At 42.6% G+C, this 16443-nt stretch overlaps 1 protein-coding gene across 4 annotated transcripts in view; it reads left to right on the top strand.

Moving 5' to 3' along the window:
- Positions 1–16443, top strand: part of PRKN (parkin RBR E3 ubiquitin protein ligase) — a 1383066-nt gene that overhangs the window by 734686 nt on the left and 631937 nt on the right. The window lies entirely within an intron of this gene.

Here is a 16443-nt window from a genome sequence, read left to right as displayed (position 1 = left end):
TAGTAGAGACGGAGTTTCACTATGTTGGGCAGGCTGGTCTCAAACTCCTGACCTCAGGTGATCTGCCCGCCTCAGCCGCCCAAAGTGCTGGGATTACAGGCGTGAGCCACCGCGCCCGGCCAGTTGGGTCATTTTTTAAAATTCATTCAGCCATTTATCTTTTATGGGGGAAATTAATCCATTTACATTTAAAATTATTATTAATGAGTAAAGACTTATTTCCATCATTTTGTTAATTGTTTTCTGGTTGTTTCGCGTATGCTTTGTTCCTTCTTTCCCTTTTATTATTTATCATTGTGGTTTGGTGGTTTTCTGTAATAGTAACGTTTGGATCCTTCCATTCTCCTTTGTGTGTCTGCTCTACCAGTGAGTTTTGTACTTTTGTGTGCTTTCAAGATGGTACATATTGTCCTTTTCCTTCCATATCTAGAATTTCCTTGAGCATTTCTCATAAGACTTGTCTAGTGATGAATTCCTTCTGTTTGTGTCTGGGAGAGATTTAATTTCTCCTTTATTTTTGGAGGATAGCTTTGTTGGTAGAATATTCTTCACTAGCATATTTTTTCATTCAGCACTCTAAATATATCATCCCATTCTCTCTTGCCTGTAAGGTTTCTGCTGTGAAATCTGCTGTTTTTCTGATGGGGATACCTTTATATATGACATGATACTTTTACTGTTTTTAGAATTCTGTTTGTCTTTAACTTTTAACAGTCTGACTCTAATGTTCCTTGAAAAAGACATTTTTGAGTGGAATTTATTTGGGATCCTTGGAGCTTCTTGTATCTGGGTGTCTAAATCTCTTGCAAGACTTGAGAAGTTTTCAGATATTATTTTGTTAAATAGGATTTCCATGTCTTTGTTCATCACTTCACCATCTGGGACACCCCAAATTCCAACATTTGTTTGCTTTGTGGTGTCCCATATATCACATAGGTTTACTTTACTTTTTAATAATTAAAAAAAAATTTCTAACTGGATTTTTTCAAATGATCTCTTTTCAAGTTCAGAATTTTTTTTTTTTTCCTCTCCCTGGTCTCATCTTTTTTTAAAACCCTCAATTGTATTTTTATTTCATTCATTGAATTCTCCAGATCCAGGATTTTTGTTTGGAAATTTTTAAAGGTATCTTTCTCTTTGTTTAATTTCTCATTCAGATTGTGAATTGTTTTTCTGATATTTTGTGTTGTTTATTTGTGTTCTAGTGTATCTTATTGAGCTTTTTACAGTGCCTCTGGTGTAGCAGTTTCTTCTTCCAATTTTATGGATTGGCTTTTTTAGGAAAAGACTACTTTTTTCTGTAGATGTATTTGTAATGTTGCTTGTGTAGGTCACTTTGGCTTTGATTCTAGTTGGGCACAGTGGTTCAATGTCTGAATGATTTCTTCAGCTGTAATCAGCATCAGTTGTGTCTGTGGTCTCTTCAGTGGCTCAGGTAGTGCTTGTTAGTAGAGGTTGCAGTGAAGCTTTTCTGGGGACAGGGATACCAAGTGGGCTGGTCGTCAGGCACAGCGGTGGCGCCAGTGGGTTGGGTATGCCAAACCTTGTGCCTCCAAACAGCCTGCTTGTGTGCCGGCAGTAGTGGCAGTGGGCTGGGAGGGCAGGCTGGTCCTCGGACTCCTGGGTGGTGTGTAGCATCATTCATGGCAATAGTAGTGGCAAGCCAAATCTCTGGTTCCTAGTCAGCATATGCAGGCATCAGTGGTGGTGGTGGCAGGGTGAGCAAGCCAGTGCTCAGGCCTCCAGGTGATGCATATGGGCAGATGGCTAGCAGTGGTGATGGCAGCAGGCTGAGTGGGCCCATCCTCAGTCCTCTGGGAGTTGTGTGTGAGCTGTGGTGGTACCAGACAGGGAGGGTCATTCCCCAGTCCCACAGACAAAGTATGTGGGCACCGGCAGGCTGAGCAGGCCCACCCTCCGGGCCCTGGAAGGTGCTCATAGCCATTCACAGCAGTATGTGGGACAGATCAATCCCCAGGTCTCCAGATGAAGCATGCAGGCACTGTCAGTGGTAGCATCACTAGCAGGCCTGTCCTCAGTTCCCCAATACTGTATGTGGGTGCAGGCTGTAGTGGCTGGGACACATTGGTCCCCTGGTCCCCATATAGCATGCTTGGGTGCCAGCAGAGGTGGTGGGGGGCATAATTGACCTATCCTCAAGCCCCAGATGGTATGCACAGGCATCATGGACAGGGCAAGCCTGTTGACAGGCCCTGCAATGATACACAGTTGCCAGTGGCAACAGGTATGGTAGGTTGATCCCCAGGCTCCCAGATAAATGTACATGCATGCACTGGTGGGAACAGCAGCAGGAAGGCAGACCTGTCCTCAGGCCCCCTGACGTGCATAGGCACCAGCTGTGGCAGGTAAGGCTGTTTGATCCCCAGGCCCTGGATGGTATGCTTGGGTGGTGACATTGGTTACAGCAGTAAGAAGGCAGACCCCTGTACTCAAGCCCAGGGCAGCACCCAGGTGGGCCAGTTCCCAGGTCTCCTGAAGATGTGGTTCACTTGTGGTGGCTTTGCTGCTGCAGGAAACAGAGTTGCTGGTAGTGGCAATGGCCCCAGGCAGGTAATTCTCAGGCTCTGTGGAGCGATGTTTCTGTTCCCTTTATCCCGGCAGTGGCCTCCTCAGTGTGTTGTACTGCATATGATACAGTATGGGCACAAGACATGGAGACCTGGCTGCATGGTTGGATCCATCAGCATTGAGATGCAGGAGCCCTCTCAAGATATTTTCTATGTACTATGTAGAAAATATCTATGTACATACAAAATAGTACATTCCTTTATGTACCATGTATTCTGTAAACATTTTTGTCATTTTTCATTGCTGAAATGTTTGAAACACAGAACATTGTCCTTTATATAGACAAAGACTTAGTTTATGTCTTTCTAAAGAAATGCTGCCCACCAGCCGGGCTCAGTGGCTCACGCCTGTAATCCCAGCACTTTGGGAGGCCGAGGCAGGTGGATCACCTGAGATCAGGAGTTCAAGACCAGCCTGACCAACATGGTGAAACCCTGTCTCTACTAAAGATAGAAAAATTAGCTGGACATGGTGGCTTACGCCTGTAATCCCAGCTGCTCAGGAAGCTGAGACAGGAGAATCACTTGAACCTGGAAGGAAGAGGTTGCAGTGAGCCGAGATCGTGCCACTGCACTCAAGCCTGGGCAACAAGAGTGAAAATTCTGTCTAAAAAAAATTTTTTTTAATGCTGCCCACCACACTCATTGCAAGTTTATATGAATTACCACCTATATTTTCCATGTTTGAGATACATACATATGCATATATATATATATATAGAGAGAGAGAGAGAGAGAGAGAGAGAGAATTATTTCCAGCCACTGTGAAAGTAGGGAAGGAGTAAATGTTTATTTCAAAGTGTCAGGATATCATAATCCTCACATATCCATCAATTTAATTCATGCTATCTAAAGCTTAAAAGAGACATATGTGATTATGTCCATAGTGAATCCAAATCACTTGATCAAACTTAGAAGCTATCTGTAATAAAGCTCGTTGTAAATATTTTTTAAAAATCAGCTAAATTAAACATGATGAAGATAGCTACCATAAATTTGATTAAGTAACTTACCAAACATGTTATAATAATCAGGCAGTCAATGAAAATGCTCACTAGTACTGGTATTATCCATTGGGTAGCTTTAACCCCCAGAGATCTTTTCTGCAATTTTTTTTTTTTTTTTGGTTTTGCCTCTCTGTGTTTATGATTTATATATTGATGTCCTCACTGTCATGTCCATGGCTCTGAGCTTTCGTTCATGATTTCCAGTTTATTAGTAGGTTTTCTCTGTTGTTGTTCTTGTTTAGCTTTTAATTAAATTTTAAAATTCTTATATTCTCCAAGTGTGTTTAAACCTGATTGAAACACTTTATTGTGTCCTAGTTATGTTTCCTGAAAATTTTTCTTTTCTTTCTTTTTTTTTTTTTTTTTTTGGAGACAGAGTCTCGCTCTGTCACTCAGGCTGGAGTGCAGTGCTCGATCTCACCTCACTGCAACCCCCTCCTCCTGGGCTCAAGCAATTCTCCGGCCTCAGCCTCCCAAGTAGCTGTGATTACATGCGCACCCTACTATACCCGGCTAATTTTTTGTATTTTTAGTAGTGACGGGTTTTCTCCATCTTGGCCAGGCTGGTCTCGAACTTCTGACCTCAGGTGATCCACCTACCTCAGCCTCCCAAAGTGCTTAAATTTTTTTTTTTTTTTTTTTTTTTCCCATTGGAAGAACTGACTCTTCCCCAACAATGATAGAAGGCAGGGGCCACTGGCTTTTCTTTCCTGGCAGTGGCATGAGCTGTACAGGAATCTTTTTCCCTCACACACAAATTATGCCCATAGATACCATCTCTTGAGAATTGTTCTATAATGGTAAGTCTGGCTAAGAAGGGGCATTGTTCCCTCTAACAGTTCCTCATCTTGCCTTGTGGGATGTGTTTCTTTGTTTTTACATGCCTCTTAGCAACGGGACAATGCGGCACTATTTGCCATCCTCCATCTTCGTCTCCCCAACACAGCATGCATTTCTCAAAACACAGAGGAGAGATGAACAAATAAATAACTTTAATAGTGTCCTTATGACACAGAAGGTTTGATGTTTCCCTCTGTTATTTAACTTATTTTAGATGCAGTATTAATTGGACTCTGAAATTTTTCAGTCAATCTATGTAACATCAGCCCTCGATATCCACAGCTTCCGCATTTTTGGATTCAATCATCAATTGAAAATATTCAAAAATGAAAACAAAAATGAACACAATAAAAAATAATATAAATTTTCAAAGTAATGCAGTGTAACAGCTATATACTTGGCATTTACATTGTATTAGATATTCTACATGATCTGGAGATGATTTAAAGTGGTAATTTCTGGATGTTGCCATGGCAATGGTAAACTGACATGGCACACTGGTGAATGTATCTTATGGAGAGCTTAGGCACCAGACATAATTGAGGACTAGCTAAAACAGGGACAGGATCAAGGAAGGCCTCCAGGGTTGAAGATAGGATACGCTGAGGCCTGAAAGACACCTAGGGGTTTGAAAGGCAAAACGAGTGGACAAAGCAGCGGAAGAAGACAGATACAGGAGGATGTGCATAGCTTATAAGCAAATACTATACCATTTTATATCAGGAACGTGAGCATCTGTAGATTTTGATATCAGGGCGGGGGGCAGGTTCTGGAACCAATCCCTCCTGGATACTGAGGGATGATTGTATATATAAAGCACACATGCCTACACACATCGATATATATTTTGCATAAGTAGGATGGCTGGTTGAGTTTTTAATTCTTCCATTTGTTATCACTTACACGGGCATGTTAAAAAAAAAAAAAAACTCAGTGTAACATTTATTTTCCAGTTTTATTCATCTTAGTTTTCCAGTATATGGTTTATAGGTAAATTTACAAATTACATTTTATTTTCTTCTTTTCCTAATGAGGAAATAAAGTAAATATATAGAATGTGAGAAGCTATTAAATTGTATTAAGCAGTTGCCTTTGCCCAGTTTGTCTTGAGTGGAATGTTTATGATGGCTTGAGCTGCCTGCAATAAAGAAGACACGAATAAAAAGAAGCTTTAAATTCTACTTGCTAAAGAAACAAGGACTTTTGAGCGAAAAAAGTTTAGATTCCAAGTCTAAAGTCATTTAAAATGTTTTAAAGCTAGGCTGTTTTTTTATTGCTCAATATTTCTTTTTGCTCATAGCCAAGAAACCAGTTATATTATCATGTTGTGAATTATTGCTATCAAAAGGTATGTTTCTCTTGCACTTTCCCTGCCCAGACTGGACACTGTGCAGTTGCTGTGGCTGCATTTCTCAGGCTCTGGCTGTTCTGCCCTCACTTGGTCCAGAAATGAACAGCACAATGGAATGAACAACAACAACAGCAGTAAATGTTAAGAGGAATGTGTAGATGACAGAAGCTCTCACCACACCTGACTTCTCAATGAAATCAGTGACGAACCCTTCCAGTACAAAAACTAAGCGAACTATACCTTCAGCTGTCGAGCCCTCACCCCACTCCAGCTCTTCCCCCTCTCTCAGTTGTCCCAACTGTAACTCAAAAGGTGGAATATCACGGTCTTAAAAAAAAAAAGGAGGACACTACAGACTAACCAAAGAGCAGGGAGAGAACAAAGTGAATTACTTAATTCCCAAGAATACTGATGTTGGGGAGGCAAGACCTAAATGGGGCTAAGCTCAAGCGGGTTTTTAGCTTCACCCGGGAAAGAATTCAAGAACAAGCTGGCCATAGAAGAAAACCGCTTTATTGAAGCAGCAATGTTATAGCTCCAGTGGTGTTACAGCTCTGTGACTGCTTCTGCAGAGCAGGGCTACCCCATAGGCAGAGAGTAGCAGCTCAGGGCAGTTCTGCAGTCATATTTATACCTACTTTTAATTACATGCAGATTAAGGGGCAGTTTATGCAGAAATTTCTAGGAAAAGAGTAGTAACTTCTGGGTCATTGGGTCATTGCCACAGAAAGGGGTGGTAACTCCTGGATGTTGCCATGCAATGGGAAACTGACATGGCACACTGGCGGATGTATCTTATGGAGAGCTTAGGCACCAGGCATAATTGAGGACTAGCTCAAACAGGGACAGGATCAAGGAAGGCCTCCAGGGTTGAGGATAGATACGCTGAGGCCTGAAAGACACCTAGGGGTTTGAAAGGCAAAACGAGTGGACAAAGCAGAGGAAGAAGACGGATCCTGCTGAGGTCAAACCACAAGCAAGGGGCCAAACTGAAGGGGGGAAATCCAGGCCCTCCTTAAAGGGTCTCCATGGCAGGCCAAGGGAGAGGTGGGCAGGTGGAGAGGCAGTGAGGCAAGGAGGTTAGAAAGTCTATAAGGCCTTACTGGGCCAGTGTGCTTGGTCTGGAAGATAATTAACCTGGACAATGAAATGATTACATAGCTCTTCTACATTATTTGCCATTGTTGATTAGAATAAGCGTTTTTCTCATTTAGAAATAAATGTTAAAATAATGCTGCTAGGAATGCAGTAACTCATCTAGGGGTGGTGAGTCATAATAAATTTTCAAAATCATGACCTGTCTCTTCAGTTTCTTGTAAATAATTACCAGCTGACACATGTTTATTTATATGTCCTCTCCTGGAGGTCAAATCATGGAATCGAACAATCAGTAGTGGGAGATTATAAAAGGAAATACTCCATGTTAACAACAAGATATTTTAACATCTTATTTTATTTATCTGAGCGCAAAAGGTGGAAAGCTTGGCCTAAACATGCAACTAGCAAATGTTTTGGGTGCCATTATGTTCTTGAAGCTGACATATTATGAGAGCATGTGAAACCTTTAGCTTCTAAAGGAGAGAAAGAATAGCTAGAATAATAAATGTGATCTTTTATTGTCTGGCTAGGCTACAACATTGAAAGGAAAGAGATATGCTCGATTTATAAACTGAGCAGATGACATCGCATAAGTAACTGCTATTATGTTGAGGTGAGACAGAAGTTACAATCTCCAAACCATTGTTGGAATTGGGAGAGAAATGCACGGGAAGCTAATACCACACCAGAGCCACTAGTCCACTGAACATCAAACCTAAGGAAAGAAAAAAAAAATGGCTGCTGTGTTGTGTGTAATCCTGATCCAGATTTCCCTGGAATGGCCCAGGAATGAGTCAGAGATCAGGGAGGGCTGCCTCGTCTGGCCAGCAGGGTCCTCCCGCTCACCCTCAGGGAGCCTGTGCAGCGTGCAGTAATTGCAACTTCAACAACTGTCCCTTACTTCTAGAACATTTGGAGTCAGGGACCCTACATGAATGCTAACAGCAGGATAATTATGCACAAGTAAAGAAATATCAACAAACATAGTGGGAGCATTTGCTCTAAAAAATCCCCCAGTGATAGATTATCTAGGGGACAACGCCTAAGGTCAAAGCTGTCTCCAAGATAATAAAGATAATAAAGGAAAATCCTTGTTTTGCAGTCTGAAAGATAATATAGAAATCAGTCTTGGAAGTGCCTATCGGCACTGCTAAGTTAAAGAATGAAAAAAATTGGCCAGGGATTACAGTGGCTCACACCTGTAGTCCCAGCACTTTGAGAGGCCAAGGCAGGTGGATCACCTGAGAACAGGAGTTCGAGACCATCCTGGCCAACATGGCAAAACCCCATCTCTACTAAAAATACAAAAATTAACCCAGCGTGGTAGCGTACGCCTGTAATCCCAGCTACTTGGGAGGTTGAGGCACGAGAATTGCTTGAACCCAGGGGGCGGAGGTTGCAGTGAGCCAAGGTCGCGCCTCTGCACTCCAGCCTGGGCGACAGAATGAGACTCCATCTCGAAATAATTCAATAAATAAAAATTAATAAGTAACTGGGGAAACATCAGGCATAGCTGGATCCAGGGTACAAATGATCTCTCTCTTAGAGACTGTCTCTCTCTCATCACTTTTTCCTTCTGAGCAGCGGCTTGGTTCTCAGACAGGTATCTCATTGTGGTCACATGTATGAGGCGGTTTTATTCTGACTGATGAGGCCAGAGCTGCCTGCTCGCCCCTGGGCTAGGGAGGGGAAAAGGAGGTATAGCCATCTGAGCTTGTTGGAGCAAGTACCTTGAGCTAGGAAAGAGAATATTAGTTTTCCTATTTTTCACTCATTTTATAAGGGTCAGTAATGACCGCAAACCTTTTATTTTACGTTTCAGGAATCACTTTTAACATCTTCTTTAACAATCTCCCTTTTACTCTTAAAGTTATAAACATCAGATTATGGCTGAGTGGCATTACACCTGGAATAAACTTCAAGGCACATTGAAGAACTTACAGTCAGGCAGAGAAGGGCAGGATGTGTGTTGTTATATTAGTCAACTTTGGTTTTAAGTTAGACTCCTTGAAAACATGTACCATAAACTGACAGGCTTCTTCCCGGCGATGTTTTGACATGGTTTTGCTTTGTGTGGGAGTATATTGATGTTCTTTCCCCGATAAACTTTGCACATCATCTAGAGGCTTTATTAACATCTTGAGAGAAAACAAACTTGTAATTGAACATGATGATAGACTCATTAACTTTTTAGGTCTGATTTGTTTGACTAGGTGTAACTTAATTGTAAAACTGGCACTGTTGATTTAACAAAGTGTGCATTTATTATACAGTCCTACAACTTGCATAGTTAGTTTGTATCAGAACTGATCAAATGAGTTACTGGGTTTATGTAATACCCAGTAAGTCGAACACCTCATTATGAAGGCTAAGACACAATAAAGAAGTCACAAGCTAAACAGGCTTTGGCGTCACTATTTTAAGGCTTTATTTATGTACTAGGTAGAGAATGTTGTGGTTATGCTTTATCTGGCATTTTTTGGTTTGTTTTTGCGGAGTTTATGTTTGTTTTTAAAGACAGGGTCTTGCTCTGTTGCCCCTGCTGGTCTCAAATTCCTGGGCTCAAGAGATTCTCCTGCCTCAGCCTCCCAAAAAGCTGGGACTATGGGTATGTTCCACCCTACCCAACTGGCATGTTTTAACTTAGAGAAAATTGAAACTTTATTAGCAAGATTAACAATGAAACCTGTGCACGGATAGGAAGACTTAAAACTAATAGTTGTGTCTTAGAAAAGACTCTGTATCTCACTAACGAGGAACTATTCTAGCCTGGACAGTTTCTGAGGAGAGAGTAACTGGAGAATATCTGTTGCTGCTGTTAGCTACAAACAGGATTTTAGGTTTGTGAGAGGCATTTAGATTGATTTGAAGTGACAGGCTGTCTGTCTTAACTTGATAACTGTGAGAACCTTTCTGATATAGATGTAAGATGCTTATTACGAGTTTATCTCATAAGCAGTAACCACTGCCCTGTATCCTGTTAATATCATTGGAAAATTTGGATGGATAGTCTTTTGACGGGTATAGTTGAGTTTAATCTCAATACACAATGTATATTTGTGTGAGCATTTCTGTATCTTCAATACATATTTCACAGCAATATCTGAATGTATGTTTTTGTTTTTGTGGAGGCTGATTAGACTGTGTCACCACTAACAAAGGGTGACACTTGGAGAATTTTGATCTCATGCAGGGTCCGCCTCGTGGCGGTGCAGCAGTCATCAGCTGGTGGCTTTCAGACCCATGCCACCTTTTCCCCTCTCTGCCCTGTAAGTTGGGGCTGTTTCTGGCGATGGGAGGGCCAAGAGAAGGCAGAACCCGGGGGCGTTTCTTCCTCTCTCTCCAGGGGACGTCTCTGGCAGTGGCTTCATCCCATTCATTGTCACACTGCCAACCAGACAGCCCAGCTGCAGAGCTGTGGTGACTCCAACAGCTTATCCCATTGTCCCCAGTCCCCAGCCCCAGATGGCAGCTGTGCAATAATGACTCTAATCTCGAGTGGCTTCCTTTCCCTGTTTAGTTCTTCTGTGTTTCCATGCCTCTATAACTAAGCTCATTCAATTCCATCAGTTGAACTACCTGGTGTGGGCCCTGTTTTCCTAACTATACCCAGAGCCATGCAAATAGCTATGCAGTTACGTGTCAAGTACAAACCCTATACCCATTGCAACCTTGTTAGTGAAAAGTGTGTGTTCCCGTTACTTTATCAAGAGAAGGATAGTTTTTTTTTTTTTTTTTTTTTCTTTTTGGTAATATTAACTAAGAAGGATTTGGAGACTAGAATGGAATTTAACTCTTTGTGAAAATAGATGCAATATTTCATGTGGAAAACATAATTGTTAAACGATATCTATAAACATAAAATTTAGGATGTTCAATAAAAGCTATCAGAAGGATCATGGGTAAATAAGTCAGGTCTTACTGCTAATAATTTTTTCAGATTTGACGGTATTATGACTGTGATAAGCAGGGCTGTCAAGCCAGTTGTCATCTATTTTTACAGTAATTTGAAATCTATCAAATTGTATTTTGGGTTGACTAATTAGCTTCTGACCTTGAACGTGTTTATACAGTTGGATTCTTGGTGTTAATCTAATTTTCAGATTCTGCTGGGTTATTTATTCCATTCTTGTTGCTCTAGTTTTCCTCTTTGTGAGGGGCACTGTTTATGAGTCATGGGTGAAGGGACATACTCAAGTGAGCAGGAGTGGCTTCCAGAAGTGCCACAGTCCGGTTGACATCTTCGTGCTCTTCTCCCCGGGTCCCCCTTTGATTTGTATCGGTCTGGTGTGATTTGGAGGGTCAGGCCTCAACAACGGGGAGGAGAGGGCAAGTGAGTTATGATGAAAGAGAAGAATGGAAGGAAAGGATCACAGCCTTGTCCAGAGAAATGGTAAAAATGTAAGTAGCCTTTCTAAGAACTTGAGGAATACAACTTTGTTGGGTTTTCCATTTAATACTAATAAAGTGGAAAACGGGCTGGGCACGGTGGCTCTTGCCTGTATTCCTAGCACTTTGAAAGGCTGAGGTGGGTGGATCACTTGAGGTCAGGAATTCGAGACCAGCCTGGCCAACATAGTAAAACCCCATCTCTACTAAAAATACAAAAAATTAGCCAGGCGTGGTGGCACAAACCTATGATCGCAGCTGTTCAGGAGGCTGAGACATGAGATTTGCTTGAACCTGGGAGGCGTAGGTTGCAGTAAACCAAGATCACGCCACTGCATTCCAGCCTGGGTTTCAGGGCGAGACCGTGTCTCAAAAAAATAAAACAAATAAAGATGAAAACGCTTATGGCATTTAGCAGTGTCACAATATAAAGCCAAGCACATTTTCTAAGGCCTTATTTTTTTTCAAGTAGCAAAAGAAATCATTTAGGCTATCATCTGAAAACAAAACAAAACTGGCCAATTGCTGTTATAGATTTTAGCTCCCTAACTGATTAAGGTTTCCCAGAAGTGACTATTCATATACAAATGAAATGAGTAAGCCCTCGGGAATTACAGCTCCTGGTTAGGTGGGGGAATCTTTTTGTCCCTGATTTATCTGTGAACTAGCATTTGCAAGAGGTGGGGTGGGCTGCTCTGAGTTCCAGCCGGACTTCCTGATGAAGAGGACACTCCCGGCTGCTCCTCCAGAGGACTCTGCTTCCCTAGTGACCGAGAAGCAATTTCCATGGCCAACCCCTGCACACGCTGGAAATCCAACAATGCCACCTTGAGCAGCCTTGCCTCAGGCATAACTACTATTGCTCAGCACTGCTGGAAACGTTTCTTGGGCCACTTGGCTTGGGCCCTGCCATGCCCCAGTGACCTCACAGTGGTGCAGCAGTGCCAGCCTTCTGACCAGCCGTCTTGGACTCCAGCGAGAAAGCTTTCCTGTCTTTGACTTTCTAAATTTTTTAAACTGAGTAATCAAGAGAAACAAAACAGAATTCAGAGACAGTTAATCCCAAAGAATCATGCCACTGTCTGTGAGATGACACCCGTGTGTGAGCAAAGCCGTCCCAGACACCCAAGGTGGAATTTTCGAAAAAGGCCCTTCCAACTTCTGTTGTGTGTTCCCTTATTGGCCGCTGGTTTTGAAAACGGAAATGACAGAAAAGACTTCAACAATCCAGCCCACGGATTGTATAGGAGCAGAAATGACCAGATCGGCCGGGCACAGTGGCTCACACCTGTAATCCCAGCACTTTGGGAGGCCGAGGCGGGTGGATCACCTGAGGTCTGGAGTTCGAGACCAGCTGACTAACATGGTGAAACCCCATCTCTACTAAAAATACAAAAAATTAGTTGGGCATGGTGGCACATGCCTATAATCCCAGCTAGTCAGGAGGCTGAGGCAGGAGAATCAATTGAACCCGGGAGTCGGAGGCTGCAGTGAGCCAAGATCGCACCATTGCACTCCAGCTTAGGCAAAGCTCCATCTAAAACAACAACAACAACAACAACAAAAAACCACTCTGCTAATTAGCCTGTAAGAAAAGGTGTTGTTGAATTCTCCATGAGCCTCTGATGTGTCTGCTCATCTCTGAGGGAGGCACTACCTTGTTCTGACCCACCTTTTCAAGGAAGTTTTAGAGCAAATGACCTTGAAAGTAGAGAAGATAATGTTTCTCTCCAGATCAGAAGGCAAAGATGCTTATTGTGCAGTATAATAAAGACAATGTCTCCCTTCAGGATGAAAGGATGGCTTGCTTAGAACTACTTATAGAAGATTTGAGTTTCCTAAGCTCAAGGTCCTCAGCTGCGATGCAAAACCCCTGTACCTGTAGAATCTGACTTAGCCCATCTGCTTCAACCCTGAGAGAGACATGTGGAGGGGAACTGGTATAATATGATGCTCATGCTTCTTTCTCCCTGTGCTCTGAGTTCTGCAGTCCTTTGTCTCTGATCCAGGAGTCTCTTGTCTTCTGTCAGCTTTTATGATACTGCGGCAAACTAATTTGTTACTTCCAAGATTTTACTTGCAAGCTGGGTAAAATCTCACATTCTTCACAGTTCTTGCCAGTTATTCTAGTACTACACAAAAACATTCTTTCATAAAAATTGTGGGAGAAAGCACTGAAATTTACTGATGAGGCATACATATTTAATATAGGGTTGGCAATGTGTGTTTTAGTTTTATCACACTGTATGAATTACTAGAATTTTTCAACTATCTGTAACTTCTTATACCATTATCTATGAACACCTACCCCCCAATAAAAAGACTTTTATCTGGCTGAATTTTATCTGGTGTTAGAACAATTTGTGATTTGTTAGCTGAATGTCTACTGCAGCTTTCTGAAGGTAAGAAAAAACATAAATGCTTTATATCTATTTATCTGTATATGAAACACTTTCTCAATAGTCCTGCCAACTCAGCTATTTTGGAGGAATTACTTTATGTTTTGAATGAGGATTTCCTTCATGTCTGCAAAAAACAGTCATAGCTAGCTCAGTGTATTTCATAAGGGTCAGTCATGTCCTTCAGACTTTTCGTTGTGGTGTTCATACATTGTTTTAAATCTCTTTCTCAATACCCTTGAGCTGGCCATTGAAGGATTTGTCGCATTTCAAAAGATTAAGTAAAAATAATGGGATGCTATGTTCAGGAAAACAACATAACCAAACAAAAAAATCAGCCAGCATGATTTCCATGCTGCTGTGGGGGAAGGTCCTGGACTCATGGGCAGGACTCCACAGGCATGCCTGAGCCTGGACCCATCACACACACTGGACATCCCTTCCACTCCAGCAAGACTCCACACACACGCCTCCATGGGCTGAGGACTGTAAGTGTGAGGGCGGGTTGATATTCCACTGCCCCAGATAGGATAGGTTTAGTTAACTAAATTATACCACCTGGGATTGGTGAGCCTTGTAGTGAAGAACAGCCTGGGTTCCAAATCCCTGACTTTGGGATACTTCTTTTTAAAATGGCACACTCAGCCAGGCGCAGTGGCCCACACCTGTAATCCCAGCACTTTGTGAAGCTGAGGCAGGTGGGTCACTGGAGTTCGAGACCAGCCTGGCCAACATGGTGAAACCCTGTCTCTACAAAAATGCAAAAATTAGCCTGGCATGATGACGGTTGCCTGTAATCACAGCTTCTTGGGAAGCCAAGGAGGGAGAATCACTTGAACCTGGAAGACGGAGGTTGCAGTGAGCCAAGATTGCGCTAATGCATTCCAGCCTCGGCAACAGAGTGAGACTGTGTCTCAAAAAAAAGTAAAATGGCACACTCCAGATTTTTGAGAGTCACATATTTTACGTAAGATGTAGCATTATTTTCAGACATGGTAAGCGACTGGCTGCAGCAGCGGACTTACGAGAGAGTAACTAGAGTTGACTCACTTTGCCTCTGATGTTGGTGGAGCTCAAGGTTTCTCACGGTGTATTCCCCTGAGTGGCAGGAACAACATCACCTGGCAAGTTGTTAGAAATGCGAATCTTGATGCCATCCCAGAATTTACAAAATCCCAGGGTGGGTTCAGCGATCTCCGGTTTAACAAACCCGTGCCCTCTCCCACCCAAGTAATTCTGATGCACACAACAGCTTCAGACCAAGGGGTGTTGCTCAGGGTGTCACATGTCAGAGGAGAATGAGGTTAGTAAATTATAAATAGGAAAAGAAGAAAATAAATGTTGCAGTCAAACATATAAGGGGATAACATATAGCATTCATTAAATAAATGATAAATAGCATTGATTCAATAGTGTTGATTAATCTATTGTTTTTCATTTAAGAAGTATATGTCAGGCCAGGCACGGTGGCTCACACCTGTAATCCCAGCACTTTGGGAGGCCAAGGCGGGTGGATCACAAGGTCAGGAGATCGAGGCCATCCTGGCTAAAACGGTGAAACCCTGTCTCTACTAATACAAAAAATTAGCCGGGTGTGGTGGCAGGCACCTGTAGTCCTAGCTACTCAGGAGGCTGATGCAGGAGAATGGCGTGAACCCGGGAGGCAGAGTTTGCTGTGAGCCGAGATTGCGCCACTGCACTCAAGCCTGGGCGACAGACACTCCATCTCAAAAAAAAAAAAAAAAGAGAAGTCATGCCTATCCTATGTCAGTCACTGTTAAGAATACAAATATAAATAAAGCATTCTACAAATGTCTCATCGTGGACAACTGGGGCCTGCAGGGAAAAATCCAACTTGCCACATATTTTGTATAAAAGGTTTTATTAGGACACAGCGACACCCATTCATTTGCATACTGCTTATGGCTATTTTTAGCTACAAGGCCAAGTTGAGAAGTGTGACAAAGGCCATATAACCCACAAAACCAAAAACACTTAATATTTAATATCTGGCACTTTACAGCAAAGTTTGCCAATACCAGGTCAAGGGTTTTAAGGGAAAATCCTTTCCACATTTCAGGTAGTTAAACACTAGTGGAGTTAGGAGTAAGTGTGGTACGCAGGGGTTAGTCTGTCATCCAGTAATATATATGTATTATTTTTTCAGTAGCAGAAAATTTAGCTTCACAGACGTTAGTATCATGGAAGGCATACAGACTGTGGGACAAGAAGCAGAGCAATTGCTGGCTTGGTATATGAGTGAACAGAAGGAGAGTGAGAACAAATATAGAAGTTAGAAAAGGAACAAGTGAAGAAAAAATGTGGCTGAGAAGGGAGAATATTATCAATCAAAAGAACGTGACCTATGTGAAAAGCTAAAATGAGGGAGTATGTGGCAGGACCTGGCTGGGGAAAGGAACTAAGCAGCAGCAAGATACTGGATTGGAACATTCCCGTTGCCTGGCACAGAGGGTGGGCGGCAGAGTCTTTGCGGGAATGCCGAAGTGTTGATGCCAGGCAGAAAAGGGGCAGATTCCAGATGGGGCTGGGAGAGCCATGCTCTGCTGCACTCTTGGCTGGGATGTAGTGGGCTGATCTCATCTCACTGAAACCTCAAGTGATTCTCCCGCCTCAGCCGGGCTCCAGCGGTTTTCCTGCCTCAGCCTCCCGAGTAGCTAGGATTACGGTCATGTGCCGCCATGCCCGGCTAATGTTTGTATTTTTAGTAGAGATGGCGTTTCGCCATGTTGGCCAGGCTGGTCTCGAACTCC

The sequence above is a fragment of the Macaca thibetana genome, chromosome 4, assembly GCF_024542745.1.
Source record: "Macaca thibetana thibetana isolate TM-01 chromosome 4, ASM2454274v1, whole genome shotgun sequence".
Classification (NCBI taxonomy): Eukaryota; Metazoa; Chordata; class Mammalia; order Primates; family Cercopithecidae; genus Macaca; species Macaca thibetana.
The sequence above is the reverse complement of the archived record's forward strand: the minus strand, read 5'-3'. Positions and strand labels throughout refer to the sequence as shown.